Genomic DNA, 11,701 nt, shown 5'->3' with positions numbered 1-11,701 from the left:
GTGGGTGTATTTGTATTTCCCTAGTGTAGAAATTACAGGAAGATTAGCAGTGTTAGGAGAACTTGTGGAAAGAGGAGAAGTGGTCATATTTGTAGTATTATTTTTCTTTCTAAAATGCACTACAAGTAATCCTGAAATATTTTGGTACAGGGTATTTAAAGTAGTCTATGAATCAAATATTGTCAATCTCAAAGTTTTTCACCATTAAAAAAAAAAAATTTTCCCAAGCAGAGCTAACCAAAAGGAGTTTTTGTATAGTTCCCTTATCTAACTGTGAAAAATATCTACATATATGGTTTATTTTTAGATTAAAAACAATTATACAGGTTCTTGGAATTTTCATGCCACAAAAAAAGAATCAGATCTGAGTAGATATGATTCACAGGATGGGTTGGTGTTATCTCTGCAACTGTAGACAAATTACTAAAACTCTGTCTTGCACATCAGAGGATTTTTGTAAATGCGTTAGTACAGATAAAGTACTTAGGATAGTCCCTGGCACATAACAGGTGTCAAAACAAAGTTAGCTACTTTACTCTTATTATTATTACCATTATGATTATTACTATTTGGAATAACATTGGAAGTTTGTCATCCTAGGAAGTCCACTTCAGTTTTCATCTCTATAGAACTCTCCATGATAGTGGATTATTTTCCATTAATTTGGTGACCATAGTATACAATTTAACACATTTATATAGCTAATTCTCTAACTATGACATCTTACCTGTGAAAATCTCATAGATGTAAACAGACTGCAGCTTCTTCCACTTAGCAGTGGAAGCTCTGGGAATGCCACCTCGAACTTCCCTAAGCTGGGAATACTCTTCTGGGTACACACACAGACATATGCATGCACCACTGTGTGTACCCCTAACTAACGTGCTTAACGTAGAGAAGTTGAGATGATGCCTTGTGCTTTTAGTATCCCTTACAGTGCATAGTGCCCATTAAAGCCTTAAGAAAGATCACATTCAGTTTAGATTTGACAACATTGGGACCAACATTATTAGTGCATATCACTACAGGATCTTGTCATTTAGACCTAATATATGAATTTTTACAAAACACTTAGAATATTAAAGAATAAATGTCTTGGGGGGCCAAAGTGGGTGGATCCCCCGAGGTCAGGAGTTCGAGACTAGCCTGGCCAACATAAAGAAACTCTGTCTCTACTAAAAATACAAAATTAGCTGGGCGTGGCGGCGCATGCCTGTAATCCCAGTTACTCTGGAGGCTGAGTCAGGAGAATCGCTTGAACCCAGGAGGTGGAGGTTGTGGTGAGCCAAGATTGTGCCACTGGACCCCAGCTTGGGTAACAAGAACAAAACTCTGTCTTAAAAAAAAAAAGAGGAAGAGGAAGAAGAAGAAGAAAAAGAATAAGTAGGAGGAGGAAGGGGAGGAGGAGGAGAAGGGGAGGAGGAGAAGGGGGAAGGGGAGGAGGAGGAAGGGGAGGAGGAGGAGGAAGGGGAGGAAGAGGAGGAAGAAGAAGAAGAGGAAGAGGAAAAAGGAGAAGGGGAAGAAGAAGAAGATGAGGAAGCAGGAGCAGAAGAGGAGGAGGAGGAGGTGGAAGAAGAAGAAGAAGAGGACGACGATGAGGAGGAGGAGGAAGGGGAAGAAGAAGGAGAAGAAGAAGAAATGTCAAGAGCCATAGTTTTTCTTCCAAAATTGCTTAGGAAATGTCCACATTGTCCACATGTCACCTTGTCCTTACTATTACTGCGCAATGGAAGCCTTAAACTGTCTGTTGCTTAAATATTCTGATATTCCTATTATTTGGGTTTCCTCTAACATAGTATCCAGTTAACTTAGCTCAAGTCACTTATTCTGAAGTTGCCGAGAACTCAAATGGAATGGAATTTCACACGGAACCAAAGAGCCCCACTGTAACTGCCCCTTGACATTTGCACTTCATATACAACCACCTTTTAGTTCTATTTTCATGGCAAAAATCAGTCAACTTCACATGGCACTTCAGTCATCTTGTTAAACGTGATACATTAAATTAGTTTGTTGAATTTGTCGGATGTCAATCAATTTGATGTGTTTCTTTATCTTCACCACAGTAAATAAACCAATTCTTTTTCCTTTCAACGACACTTCCCTTCTGCTCCCCTAATCCCAGCTGACATCACCAGGCACAGACATCAGGTTTGGAAAAACTTGGGCTCAGATTATTCGTCTACTACTCACTAGCTGTGTTTTCTGAAACACATTTTCTAGTATCTGCTTCACAGATTGGTTATGACTATTCAGTGAGATACAGAACATCAAGCACATAGCACAGGACCTAGCACGTCACAAGCCTCCATGACCAAGTAAAGAATTTGCTTTCAAACGTGAAAAAAATAAGCTAATTTAAGTGGTGGGTAGTTGGAGGACATTGATGATGGTTATGGAGCACATCGGCATAGATCTGAGGACAGTTATGGGGAAGACAATTACAGAAAATAGTGTAGAGAAATCCATATAATGTTTTTTTTTAAGTGGAGCAACAAATTAAAGAATTGAAAAAATGTAAAGACCAAACGTTTATTGTGAGCAAATAACTTTCAGTTAGAAGTGAGTCCTGGGTGCATAACTGCCCGTAGGGATAATCCATCCAGGCCCACAGTGACAGTGCTGAGTTAACGGATTGCAGTTCTCCAAAGCAACAGTTTCCATGTTTCCTGCTCCTGATGGAAGAGAAGAATGAGCTCTTCTTTCCAGATATAAAAGCACTCCAGCCTTCTGAGACCAAGATACATCTTTGAAGTATCATATTTTATTTTTAAAATTCAGGCATATTTTATATGCTATTCTATACTACATCTCCGTTAGTCTTAAAGTTTTTTTAAACAAAACTTGGGGTATGTTAAAAGCTCCAGGAACTCCAGAAAGTCTATCCCCTAGTTTTGCAAATCCCTTGTCATGCTGCTCTCTTCCTCTGGATGGGATACAATTGCATCAGTGCAAATGGCAAAGAGAGACCCCCAATATTGTAGATAATATTAGGTTCCCACAAAATAAATTGCAGTTTTTGCCATTAAAAGTAATGACCAAAACCACAATAACTTTTGCATTGACCTAATAAAAGCATTCATAAAGAAACAGGTTTTTATTTGAGGTCATCTGCAAGTTCCTTCAAGGAAGACACTTCTTTATTAAGTTTATTTTTTCTTTTCATAGATTTTAGAGGGTATAAATGCGTTTTGTTACTTGGATATATTGTGTTGCAATGAAATCTGTGCTTTTAGCATAGCTACCATCCAATAGTGTCATTGGACCCGTTAAGTAATTTCTCATCTCTTGTCTCCATCTCACCCTTCCGTCTTTCTAAGTCTTCAGTGTCTATTATTCCACTCTCATTGTCCACATGTACACATTATGTAGCTCCTGCTTATAAGTGAGAACAGGTGGTATTTGACTTTCTAGTTTTGAGTGACTTCACTTAAGATAATGGCCTCTAATTCCATCCATGTTGCTGCAAAAGACATGATTTTATTTTTTATGGATGAGTAGTATTCCATGGTGTATGGGTGTGTGTGTGTGTGTGTGTGTGTGTGTGTATCACATTTTCTTTATTCAGTCATCTATTGATGGACACTTGGGTGGATTCAATATCTTTGCAATTGTGAATAGTGCTGTGATAGACATATAGGTACAGGTATCTTTTTTAGATGACTTATTTTTCTTTGGGTAGATACCCAGTCGTGGGATTTTTGGATCAAATGATGGTCGTGAACTTTTACTTCTTTTAGAAATCTCTGTCCTGTTTTCCATAGAAGTTGCACTAATTGACATGCCCACCAACAGTGTGTGAGCATTTCCAGAATACACTTTTTTAAAAAGTGGTCCTTTATATATATAAACATATATATATATAAAATATATGTAATATATATAAATATACTCCTGAATTAGTCCTGGACAGTTTGGATCACTCAAAATTACCCGTGGATTAGACTGAAGCTAGAGAAAGGGATGACATGCTCACAAAATAAGTTCTCTAAAAGTGTGTCGACTATTGACAATTATGCCTACAGGGAACTGCAGGTCAACACATTTCTTTGGGTGATATTGCTGTATCTCGTTGGACTACTCAGAAGATAGAAGCAACTCTGCCTAACACATAGTGTGAATACAACTGGTGCACCTTCTGGCTATACTGGTACCTGTTCACTTCTTAGAAAATTAGGTTGTTTGGCCGGGCGTGGTGGCTCACACCTGTAATTCCAGACTTTGGGAGGCCAAGGTGGGAGGATCACCTGAGGTTGGGAGTTTGAGACCAGCCTGACCAACATGGAGAAACCCCGTCTCTACTTTAAAAAATATATATATATATATTAGCCAGGTGTGGTGGAGCATGCCTGTAATCCCAGCTACTCAGGAGGCTGAGGCAGGAGAATCACTTGAACCCAGGAGGTGGAGGTCGTGGTGAGCCAAGATCACACCATTGCACTCCAGCCTGGGTGACAAGAGCAAAACTCCGTCAAAAATAAAAATAAAAAGAAAATTAGGTTGTTCTTTAGTGAAACTAAAGAGAAAAAAATTCCTTTTTTGACAGCTGACGGACTTATATATCCAAAAATACCAGTCAAAACCTATGCCTAATTATTTTATAAATTATGTTGTGCTGTCACCGACTTCTCTGGGAGTCAAGCATTTCCAAGCATTTTCACTCCTCCCCAGCCTGAGGCTGAGGGAAACACACCAACTGCCACCAGTCGTGTCTTGTTCATCCACCCTCACTCCTGTGGGGCGGTCGTGTTTATCTCCTCATCGGTGGGTGGTCCCTTTCAGTCTGCCTTGGATTAATATAATGGGACACCCAGTTTAATTCCCCTGATATATGAAGATGTTTCTGAAAATGCTTTCTTCCAGGAAGGTGAGGGTGCAAATCCCCAATATGCTTTTTGTCTGCACTCTTCCTGCCAAAACAAAAGGGAAAATCATTTTTTAACAACTGGAATTATTTTTTATTTTCTGAATGAAATAAGCAATTTTGTGTGTTAAGAATATAAACTTCTTCTTGAGCCCTGGATATAGAATTAATCTTTGAAAATGCTTAGCACTAGAGAGTACTTCTAGACCTGCCTTAATGACCATCTACGAATCATCCCTTCCTCACACTCACACAGACACACCTGCACATATAATCACTGCCTTGGAATTCCCCTGTTTCTAGTCTGATGCTTCTATTTCCTATAGCTGAGCAGATAATGTATTTCATTCACTAATAGAGGACCTAACATACAAACGCCCTTGGAAGAGATAATAATTGACCCAAAATCACACTGAAGACTGAATGATAATAATAGGTCTTCTCTCTGACCACGTGTAACAGTTATGCTTTGGACTGCAATTAACAGAAAACCTGACTCAGCCAGATCAAACAAGAAAATAAGGAAAATGTTTAATCTCATACAACGAGACATCCAGAGATAGGGAGGTTCCAGAAATTGGTGGGGCTGGGAGCTAGGCAGTGTCAAACAAGAGCAAAGTGCTTTCTATCCACCTACTCTTTCATCCTCATTGTGCTCGTCTTCACCCGCAGACTTGCCTACTCATTGTCAGACAAATTGCTGCAGAAACTCACATGGTCAAACAATAATTTCAAATTTCAGAAAGGGATAGCAGGGCTCATTCCTTCCATGGTTCTCGTTTTAAGAGTGAAGAAACTTTCAGAAAAGCCCTCCCATATTCACTTTGGATTTTATTGGCTGGAATTGTACCATTGACCCATCTTAAACCAACCATCTACTGGGAGAATGGAGTTGCCATGATTATCCGTAACCAGTGGTTCTCAAACCTGGAGAATGCATCACAGTAGCCTGGAGGGTTTACTAAAACACAGATTGTGGGCCCTATCCCTTGGGTTACCAATTTAGTGGGTCTGCAATGATGTTCATAGGTTTACATCATGAGAAGCTGATGATGCAAATCTAAGGAACCACAGTTTGAGAACAACTATGTTGATATGGACCTGCTGGAGTTGATAAGAGTCCCACTTTCCCTGAAATGTGTGGTCACCTGAGGCCTGAGCAGAATCAGGCTTCCTTTAGCAAGGAAGAAGATGGAAGTAGCTTTCTGGTATTTGGGTAAATGTTCCCAGGAGATATTGATTAAAAGAGGCAACCTCTCATGAGAGAAAAAAATCAGACTGGAGTCCAAAAAATCACACACAGTCAAAGCTTTAACAAGAATTCGTGGAATATGGATACGTTAGTGCAAGCATACACTAAGGTCTCCAATTTCCTTGGAGCAGAGTACACCTTCATTCTCATTCTGTGAGGTTTGCTGAGGCCCTAGACTGCTTAGTTAAATTCCACACCACTAAGTGCCTGTGGGCATTTTTGGAATGTCTAAAATCTTCTCCTACCTCTGTGCTATTCTCCTGGATGACTGTGCTAATTTTACTCTTCTCTGACCCAACTCTAGAGGCTCGTGGAAACTCCAGGAGATTATTTCAGACCCCTCTACCTAATACATACTGAACACATATCTGTTTCCCTCTAGGTTCTTTTGGATAGCCTGGTCTCTATTCAAAAAGGGTAAAAAGATTGTTTCTGTTCTCAGATCTTCAAATCCTGTCATGGGATTCTGTTATCTACTACTCTGCCCATCGTGAAGTTGGCCAAGCTGAGAAGAACGGGCACAAAAACTAGGTGATATGGTTTGGCTCTGTGTTCCCACCCAAATCTCATCTCTAATTGTAATCTCCATAATCCCCACGTATCAAGGGAGGGATCAGGTCAAAGGTAATTAGATCGTGGGGGCGGTTTCCCCCAAGCTATTCTGATAGTAAATGAGTTCTCATGAGATTTGATAGTTTTGTAAGTGTTTGGTAGTTCCCCTCTTGTTCACTCTCTCTCCTGCCACCATGTGAGAAGGCTTGCTTCCCCTTTGCCTTCCACCATGATTGTAAGTTTCCTGAGGGCTCCCCAGCTATGTGGAACTGTGAGTCAATTAAACCTGTTTTCTTTATAAATTATGCAATCTCGGGTATGTCTTTATAGCAGTGTGAAAACGGACTAATATACTGGGCTTTTAAGTTCTCTTTCTCCTTGGATTTTCTCTCCTTCTTTCTTTCCTGGGAAACCTTTAATCAGTCAGAAAAAATAAAGACCACTTTTCCAATTCTTTTCATCTTATGGCTGGATCTATGTTTTGAAACTCAAAATATAATCATTCGATATTTTTATATCTGCTGCTGTTCTGTGTAGCAAACTTTTCTATAGGAAACAGGGCATACAAGAAAATAGCAGAAACATAAAACAGATGAACAAAACATGTAAAACCAGATATATAAAAACATGCCATAATAATAAAATTGAAAACTATGGCCTGTTTCTTGATTCCCAAGGAAGCATTCTTTCAATATGACATACTGTGGTCTTCCTAATATATTTGAGAGAGCATGGAGCCTAGAGTTACTGATTCACCATTGGAAAAATATTTGTAAGGAGAAAAAAGAGAAACTTTCAGTCAAGACCTGTACAAAATCTTTACTTCACTTCACTGTAACACAATAGCACTTCTTGATACCTCAGCATTCAGAAGAAGTCTTAGGGCCCAGAGCTAGGATGGATCCAGGAGTCCACTTTGCATTTTGGTCCTTGACCGAAGGTGATTCATGGTGAAGAGGACATCAGTAGGTCTCAGAATGAGTTGTAATATGGCTTCTGATAGAGGGCACTAGCTTTGGCTGGGATTGTATGAGTCTGATGAATTTTCATTCAGGAAGGCTAAGGAGTTTTGTAGCAGCTTAGCATAAGTTGAAGCTTTAGATATTTCCTGCTTGATTGATTAAAATGACAATGATCTCAATATACCAGGAGCATTTCATATGTCATACATTGTATCCTAAAAATGTCTTTATGGTTCTAAGTAAGAATATAAGCAATTGATGAGAAAATTATGAAAGCGGGCCAATTGGAATGGTTATATACATATATTAAATGAGATCACATATACTAAAATGCCCTATGAATATTCCAGTATAAACAATTAACATCATTATAGCCAATAAAATCGGTTTTCATTTATCTGATTAATTCAAGGATTGAACCATTGTGGTTCAAATGGAAATTCAAGTTAGTAATATTGCTTTATACTGTATTTTGGATTATTATTATTTAAAACAACTCATATACTATGAAACACACAGCTTTAAAATTATTTCATGAGCCTTATATAAATATAGTGATTTTTCTTATACTCTTTCTTAAAGCAGATTGCTTTATAAGAGACGCATATTCATGAATACTATATAATATTTCATTTCACTTTGTCATTCAATTTCACCTTCAGACATATTTTTGATGATCATAGATAAATATTCTTTTATATATACAAATGCTACTAATGCTTCAAAACCAAGTAAACAGAGAGGAAATTATATATTTTTATTTTTAAAAGTCACATAGACTTGAACTTTAATAATGACTATCATCTATAATTCTTTAAAGGAATTTTTTTTTTCAGATAGTTTAGAGAACTGTTTTGCACAGTGGGCAAATCCAGACTTGAGCAAAGTATTACAAGTACAAAGGTTTGTGCATTTCCTTAAATGCTGACACTTCATCAAGAGCTTGCTACTGTCAAGCTAACTGGAGGTGGAAGAAAAAGTGAGATGGCAGGCAATTAATGAAACAATTCTAACATCGGCACAGATCATTTTCTATTGAATACTTTTTTAAAAGGCAAAAAATTACATCCCTGACTAAATGACATGGATAATTACAACACTTATTAACCTTATTTTTAAGATAAACAGACACAAGACAAGCTAAATAGCTTATCAATGGTTATTTAATGCCAAGGGTCTTTGAAACCAAAACAGCTCAATCAACTTCCCAAAATTCACCTGCTATTTGATAGAATAACAGGGTAATGAGAATCAATAATAATTTAATTTTACATTTAAAAATAACTAAAAGAGTATAATTGGATTATTTGTAACATGAAGGATAAATGCTTGAGGGAATGGAAACTCCATTTGCCATAATATGATTATTACACATTGCGTGCCTGTATCAAAATATCTCATTTACCCCGTAAATATATAGACCTACTCTGTATGTACCTGCAAAAATTTAAAAAAAAATTAACTCGCCTAAAATTTCCATATTCTCCATTGACCCAAAGACGTGCAGTTAAAGTGTTTCAAAGTAAAAAACAGAAAAAAAAAAAAAGTAGAAAAATATATATATTTATTTCCCTTTTTCCACTGCTAAGTTTAAAACACCTATCCCCACCCCAAGCCGGGAATTCGCTACAGAGGCCAACTGGTTAATTTATTTCATCTTTAGATCCTAAAGATGGTAATGAGATTTCAAACAATACATTGACTTAACAAGAAAACTTCATTATAGCAAGTGTTTAAAAATGTTTTTCTGTATCAGTTACCTAAAAATGATGACGTGTTTCTATTAATAAGATATCTCTCTGAGAATTACGTGTTTTCATTCCAGGAGCTTGATATTCTCAGTTATTTTAATGTATTTTATAAAATAATATATAGGCCAAAAACGAAGACAATTTGATCAACATTAAAGCCAAAATCACTTAGAACCACAACCCAAATAAGATGCTACAGTTTTTTTTAATGGCAGGGTCTCTTTTACATCAAATGCCTTCTTTTAATATTTTATTTTTGGGGTATACTCTGAAGTTTTTGGAGATCCCAAAATATTAGGAAATCCTATCAACATACTCTAGCTACTGTTCTCTCAATCATATAAAATAATGAACTGAAGAAATGTCTTCTAAATAGAAACATTTTCTGTAACATCCAGTAAAACAGAAAAGCAGCACGTACAAATTTGATACTCACTGTCCAGCTTTTTTTCTGTAGATTTCAAGATACTTCCTTTCATCAGAACAGTTCCCAAAATGAGTGTCACCTCCTACAAATCTGCTTCTAAACACAATCTTTTGTTTCATCCATGCAGTATCGTTAACATTTCCAATACATTATTCTTCTTAAACAGCAGCTCTCCCTTCTCATTGTACTCTCACCACTGAATTGAAATATTCTACCACTGCCTTCCATAAAATGCTTGCCTTTTGGTCATCTAGAACAGTTCACCCCTAGAAGAAATACAATGGAGGTCACGTATGTAATTTCATGTTTTCTAGTAGCCACATTAAAAGACAGCTTCATAAAGAAGTTAGAATTAATTTTTATAATAGGTTTATTGAGATATAATTGATATGCCATGAAATTTACTCTTTTAAAGTGTACATTTCAGTGGGTTCTAGTATATTCAGAGTTGTGTAACCATCACCACTGCAATGGACTGAATGTTTATGTTCGTCCCACAGATTTCATATGTTGAAATCCTGACTCCTAGTGTGACGGCATTAGGAGGCGGGGCTCTGGGAAGTGATTAGGTCATGAGTGCAGAGTCCTCATGAATGGGATTAGTGCCGTTATAAAAGAGACATCGGAGAGATCCTTGGCTCCCTCTGCCATGTGAAAACACAGCAAAGGATGACTATCGAGGTATAAGAAAGTGAGTAAGTCCACGTTGAATCCTCCAGCCCCAGCTGAACTGTCCAAGGTGACAGCAATGGAGGAGAGGGGCCTAACCTTCTCAGCCATCCTACCTGGCACTTTGGACACTGTGGAGCAGAGCTAAGCTATTCCTGCTGAACCTCTTTCAAATTCTTCACTTATAAAATAGCAACAACAACAACAACAAATTATTGTTTTAAGCCAGTAATTTTGGGATGTTTTGTACACAGCAATAAACAATGGATGCAGAAGTTGGTGCAAAGAGGTGATGTGCTCCTATAACAAAACCTAAAATATGTGCCATTGGCTTTAGGAGTGGGGAGCACACAGACCAGAAAGCTGTTTAGTAGAGCCTGGAAAGGTAGTGAGAAAATTGCTTCGGAGGCTGGAAAAACAGCAACCTGCGTTATGTAGTGGCAGAAAAATAAGTGAAACTGCTGCCCACATTAACTAAGAAGACAGGAAAGGTACCCTAAAATCTGAACATTTGGATAAGAAGATTCCAAGAAGGGATGGTAAAAGTGTTATTTGTCTTCTTTTATCTGTGTTTAAGGTATTGTAAGAGAGAAATAAGGCTAAAGAAGGAACCGTTTAGGGTCCTTTTTAAAATCAGAATTTAATTAAATGCTCAGAAAATCTCTTCAGTTAGCAAAAGACCTTCAAGGGAAGAAATGACTTCAAGGAAAGAAACAAATAGAAGGCTGCCAATAAAACTTGGCCTTGGGGTCAATATTAAATCAAAGATGAAGCTGGAAGTTCTCTTGCAAAGACCTCAGAATGACCTAAGTCAGTGATTCATGGGTGCTCTTGTCTGGACAAAAGGCTTCTAAGAATCTTAAGGGCATTATTGCACGTCATCCCAGCTCACAGCCAACATAAGGAAGTGCCTGTCTAGAAGAGGTTTTTGACCATAATTGTGACACTTATAATTATGTTTGTGACAAATAATCTAACGTATCTGATCATAATTTGATATATAGGAAGTCCACAACATTTTAAAGGAGATTTTTAGTGGATAAACTAAGAAACAACAGGAAGGTTCCATAAAAGATGAATATAAGGGCATTAAAATATTTATGTGTGAACATTTTAAACTAAACTAACATAGCAGATAAAATCACATAATCAAATGTGGAGACATATTATAAATATATTTTTCCCTGTTTTGAAGTTTCTAAGTAATATCTTCTGGCCCTTATG

This window comes from Macaca thibetana, chromosome 9 (assembly GCF_024542745.1).
Source record: "Macaca thibetana thibetana isolate TM-01 chromosome 9, ASM2454274v1, whole genome shotgun sequence".
Taxonomy (NCBI): domain Eukaryota; kingdom Metazoa; phylum Chordata; class Mammalia; order Primates; family Cercopithecidae; genus Macaca; species Macaca thibetana.
Note: the sequence above shows the minus strand (reverse complement) of the source record.